Raw genomic sequence first — 5918 nt, 5'->3', positions numbered from 1 at the left:
TTTTTGCATGATTTCTAATTGGTATTAATAGTAAAAGCCTGGAGTCAGATTACAGTGCAAATGCTGAAAGATCTGAGAAAGGAACAAGTCACAGCCAGTTCTTATCTTCCTAAACTCCTCAGCCAAAAAAAGCTGACCTCATGTCTCTTCTCATCTTATATTTCTCTCTCTTTCCAGCTATATCACTTCCTGTCTGTCTGTCTGTACAGACCTCCAGACCTCTATGGTTAACTTGTGGATAACTCTGCCCTCTGATCTTCAGGCAAATTTTATTTATTAGAGTACAAATAAGATCATGACAGCTACTGGAGATCTGAGCTCAAATACTCATATTAAGTGGCAAACAGTATTTATGAAAACGAAACTCTAGCTCTCCAAGCTTTTTATTTTACAAAACATATTTTACTTCAGAATTTATTTACATCCAAATTTAGATAAGATGCAAATTTTGATTGAAAGTATAGTTTAATCTCTCTTTCCCCCTTTCTATATTTAACTCCTTTCTATGATTGGGACAAACTATTTCATAAACCAAACTGTATTTGACCATAAAAATGACTAGAAAATTTGTTAATTCATTTTTTTCTGTTTAAAAAACACACCGCCAAAATAAACTTCACTAGTGATTCTGAGAAGTGTGATACTCTGTAGGTTAAGAGATACAAATTTAGAGAAATGTTGGATAATGTGTTCACGTAGTAAAATAGTAGGAATGTGATTTTTCCTTTAGAGGGAGCCTGAAAACCAACAGGAATTTAATTGCTCATCCTCATAACATTGCTGCCACTACTGTACAGAATGGCTGTGGACCAGGCGGGACAGAAACCTCAGCCTGCATGTCACACTGATCATTATTGCAGTTTCAGGGGACACAAGTAGGTAAGACTGAGAATGACTTTTTCTTCCCCAAAAGGAATGAATCTTTCGGACCAAAATGTGGATTTTATTTATTTCTCTACATCCTGTGACATATGTGTGTGTTATCTTGAGAAATAGAGATTTATTGTCAATTTCTGTTTGGCAACAGTACAAGCCTCTATTAATTACCTTGGGAATCTATGGGGTACCTGTGATCAAAATCTTGAAGAAAGGTATATTCCATCTGACACTGGGCAACTTTTGGAAATTCATTGCTTCCTGGGACATGTTAGGTAAATAATCCTGAGTGTAGGGTAAGTTCAATAAAACTAGTGTGTGTGTGTGTGTGTGTGTGTGTGCACGTGCTTAGGAAGCCTATTGCCATTTGATATTTCCAAATGCAGTTATTTATCATTAGTTACTTATATCTCAACCACATTCCTTACCTTAACATTACATCATTCTCTCCAACTTAAACCACCCTTACTATTATTCCTCATTATTCCTTCCTACCACCTGTGTTCTACTAAGCCCTTCCACTAAGACATTTCTTTGCCCTCATCCACAATGATTCTGTTCTATATTCCTGAATTCCACAAGAACTACAAATTGATCACACAAATCTAAACATTTGATGCTTAGTTACTTATAAACGATCATACAGTGCTTGTTTTTCTGAATCTAATCTACCAACTCAGTTTTCTAAATAGCTATATTCATTTATCTTCAAATTTCATATTTTGATAGTTTTCTTTCCAGTTATTTAGAATTTCATTGTATATATGTACATTTTCATTACATATTCAATTAATAATAATATACTCTAATATCCTAGATATTGTAAACTGATCAAACATAAATTTAGATGACCTTATGTTTCTGTGGGAAGAAGTAGAGTATGTTAAATACATGTTCAGGAGTGGTATAGCTGAGTCATATCATAGATCTATATCTAGTGCTCAGAGAAACAGCAGAAATTATTTACATATTAGCAACACCAATTTGCACTACCAACAGTGGTGCATGAGAGTTCCCTGTACCCCACACACTGGCCAGTAAAGCTGTCCTTAGTTTTTTTAACCTTAGTGATTCTGATTAGAGTAGCATGCTATTCTTATTTAGGTAATATGAAGTTTCAAAGTAGTTTTAATTTGCATTTCCCTGAGAACTGATGATGTTGGCCACTTTAGAAAGTATTGCTGTGCTTATTGTATTTTTCCTCAAACTGTCTGTTTAGTTCATACCCCATTTTGCCAAGTGCTGTTTCTTTGATGTTTATTTTATTTTATTTTACTTCTTTTCCTCATACTTTCTAGATTTTATTATGCTATTAAATGTAGAACTGACAGAGGTGATTTTCCATCTGTATGCTATGTCTCTAATCATTTAACATTTTCTTTTGCAGTGCAGAATCTTTCTTACTTCATGGAATTCATCTTGTTGATTTTTGCTTTGAGCATCTAGAGTCCTTTTCAAAATGTCCTTATCTGAGCCTAAGCTCTGATATGTATTATTTACTTTTTCTTCTAGAAGTTTTGCATCTAGCATTGAAATTTTTGACCCATTTGGAATTGATTTGTGTGCATGTTAAGAGTGAAGGATCAAGGAGGATCGTATATACATAGATATCCGATTTGTTAAAGTTGCTGTCTTTTCTCCAGTGAATGTTTCAGGCACCCTTTTCAAGACTTATGTGCTTGTAGGTGTATAGACCTTTATGTCAGAATCCTTGATCAATGTTTTTGTGTTTGTACCAATATAATTATACTGTTACTATCATGTCTCTTTGGTATAACTTGAAATTAGATATGGGGATTACTTCTGACAATTTATTTTTAATATTCATGGTTATATTCATAATCTTCGTGCATCAGATACTGGTTAAAGTAGAACCGTACAACTGACCAAGGTGCAGAGTTGATTTACCAACCACAGATGGGGCTTCTTCATGACACCACCTTGCCTCAAATTTCAGGGAGTATGGTATTAGAGGTGTCGGAATGTTAACAGGCAGGGGTCAAGGAAGAGTGTAGGAAAGTGCTACTCTTCAGGACATGACATACTTGAACTCATGAAATTGAAGATGTGGTTGCATGCAAAAGACTTGTATGTAATCAAACCAATCAAAATTCTAGCTTGAGTAGGAAAGGGTTTATGAGACTGTTTTAATCTGAGGATATATATTTCAAATAATATAGTTAGTGTGTATTTGAACTATTTTTCATGCTTCATATTCTTCATGTTCATGCTATACATTAAAATATAATTTGAGAGTATTTTTCCATGTAACTTACTTTTTATGTTATTTTTACAATTTTTACCAAAATAGTTCTCATTATTTTCAGACGTTTATTAGTTTAACTTTATTTCCCAATAGTTTCATCTTTTACTTGATAAAACAATTTATTTAAGGGAAGGATTATTTTTTGCATTATTTATTTTGGTACAGAGAAATAACTATTTGAAATCAATGAAACAGATGAGATTGAACTGAAATTTTTGTTGTCCCATGTATTAATTGCATAAGATTCTTAGATTTACCAAATACTTTTTAAAACTTAGAATAGTATCAGTTTGGAACTGAATGTCTATAGAAAACCACCTATGAAATTTGACTGATAAGTGAAACCCCAAATTTGGAAGTATATCACTCTTTGTTGCTATCTCTTACCCCTAATTGCACTAGCTGTTTATTATATGACAAATTTTAGAAAGTTGCAGCTGGAAAGAGGAAGAAGAGCAGTTCACCTACTAGCAAGCTAGAAACAGAGAGCTAAAGTGGGATCATTAGCTTCAAGGACCTGGACCTAGTGTCCTATCTTTAACAGATAGCTCCTATCCTATAAAGTTTCCAGAAGGTTTGAAAAATAACGTGAGTTGAGAACCCGCATTTTAACACATGAAACTTTTGTGGGCATTTTGTATTCAGCATATATTTGTGATTCTTTCTTATAAATCACCATGGCAAGTTCTGCTTCTTACAAACACATGCTTTCTTTGTTTTACCAATACAAAGTTCTAATTAAGTCTTGTTGAACATTTAAAAGTATTCATTTCTCAAATAAAAAAATTTGAAATTTGAAATATTCTGTGAAAGATTAAAAATGTTGTGTTAATATAATATTGAAACTGAAGTATTGTTATTTTAAACTAACAGGACATTTTATTTAATTTTCAAATGCTTCACAAGTAAGTAAACTGTTATTTTATTAAAGGTTGCATATGGCACCATGCTAAAATTCCTCAAAATTTCCAAGTACTCAAAATCTGAATGAAAACAAGGGACATGCTCATATTTTATCTCTAATATGCTGTCTATTAGTGTCTTATTTCCTTTCCCCAGAGTTAGGACATATTTATAGATGAGTCAACTCTGTTTATTGTAACAAAAAGGATAACATTAAAAACAATTATCACAGAAAGAATGAATTTTTACATGCTATCCTTTAATAAAGTGGTATTGCACTGAAGCATATTAAGAAGTTTATAAAACCCTTACCATTCCCTTATTTTGTACAGTGTATAATTTTGATATTCCTCTGTACCATTGGTTCTAAAGTGAAGAAGAAATGCACAACTGAACCATTTCTAAACCTTCATGATGTTTTCTGCTTTACTTTCTGAAGGTCACTAATAAGAGAGGTAAAGTAACGTGAATTCCAAATTGAGTTTTATTCCTAAAGCACTCAGAACAGCCACTTGCAATTTTCCTCTATTAAGAGACAAAATAAGACACACAAGTAATATGTACTCATAGAAAAGTACATTCTGCCCTGGTCATGCAAGCTTTACTGACATTTTAAGTGGAAAGGTTGAAGGAATCAAGTCCATTTTGACATAATTTTATAAGCTGAAGAAAGATTGATTCATTCTGCAGCAGAAAGCATCTAGACCACATGGGGAAAAAAAGCTGATGAGAGCAAGACAAACCCAAGATTTAGTCAAGAGGAAACACATAGAAAGGCAAAGGTCACTTAGAAAACTTTTACCTTATTTTCTGTGGAGTGTGTGTTTGCATGTATACACATACAAACATTTTCATAAGATTGCCAAAATTCATGAAAATCTTATTGTCTGTCCTTGTGCTAGGTATTGTCATGAATGCAAATCTTTTTTTAGGTTGAATGGATAGTGTTTAATGTGATCATCTGAAGCATGTCTGTTGATTATAGTATTTGGTCTCTAAAAATGCTGGAATTACCCCAGGAAAGGTCCTTCATGTCTCTTCACTGCTCATAGGATATAGCAGGGTCCAGCATAATCAACTCTTTCAAGATCAAGTTGAGAACTTTAAACTACCAATTGCCAATTATCAAACATTTCATCAGTGTGAGTCTAGTTTCTCTGCCTCTCTGTTTTTAGGGGAAAGAAGTACTCACCTTACTCAGAAGATATTAGAAGATAGCTAAAAGTAAAATATACTTAATAAATGCTTTGCATAAGGAGTCTCTTCATATATTCTATTTTTAATGAATAATGTAAGTATGTAGTAATTTGGCAGAATTTAAAAGCTTTCAGCAACCCGTCATTCCTGGAAACAAAATGTGAGTGCCCTGGGGCACGTCTTTGTAAAAACAATTAATGAGAGTTTTCCCCTAGAATTAAATTTTGCCATTTAATGAAAAATAATCCATGCAGATTCAATCAAGCAAATAATAATAGTGTTTACTTTACTATTACATATAAAAGTGGTTTTAAACCTTGAAGGGAAATAACTCGAGTAGGGAAAATTTGGATCTCAGGGGCATATTTTGGGAAGATTTACTCTGAAAGCTCTGTTTAAATCATTTTGGTTCATGAAATGTACTTTCATCATTAATGTGGAGCACTTGTCACAAGAAAATCCAATAATCAAAGTAGTAGGTATTAGGTAGAAATAAAATGAGAGGGCAATAGCACTACTCTATTAGAAGCAGATTACCAGTTCACATTTGGTCCGTGTTGAACAGTCTTCATTCTCAACCTTTTCTTTCCATTCATCCCCACATGGGATTCTTATATTAGTAGTATCCACTGTGAATTCAGGTTTTGTAAAAAGATTGCACCCAGAGCTAAATTGC

This window comes from Chionomys nivalis, chromosome 6, assembly GCF_950005125.1.
Source record: "Chionomys nivalis chromosome 6, mChiNiv1.1, whole genome shotgun sequence".
Lineage (NCBI taxonomy): Eukaryota > Metazoa > Chordata > Mammalia > Rodentia > Cricetidae > Chionomys > Chionomys nivalis.
The sequence above is the reverse complement of the archived record's forward strand: the minus strand, read 5'-3'. Positions refer to the sequence as shown.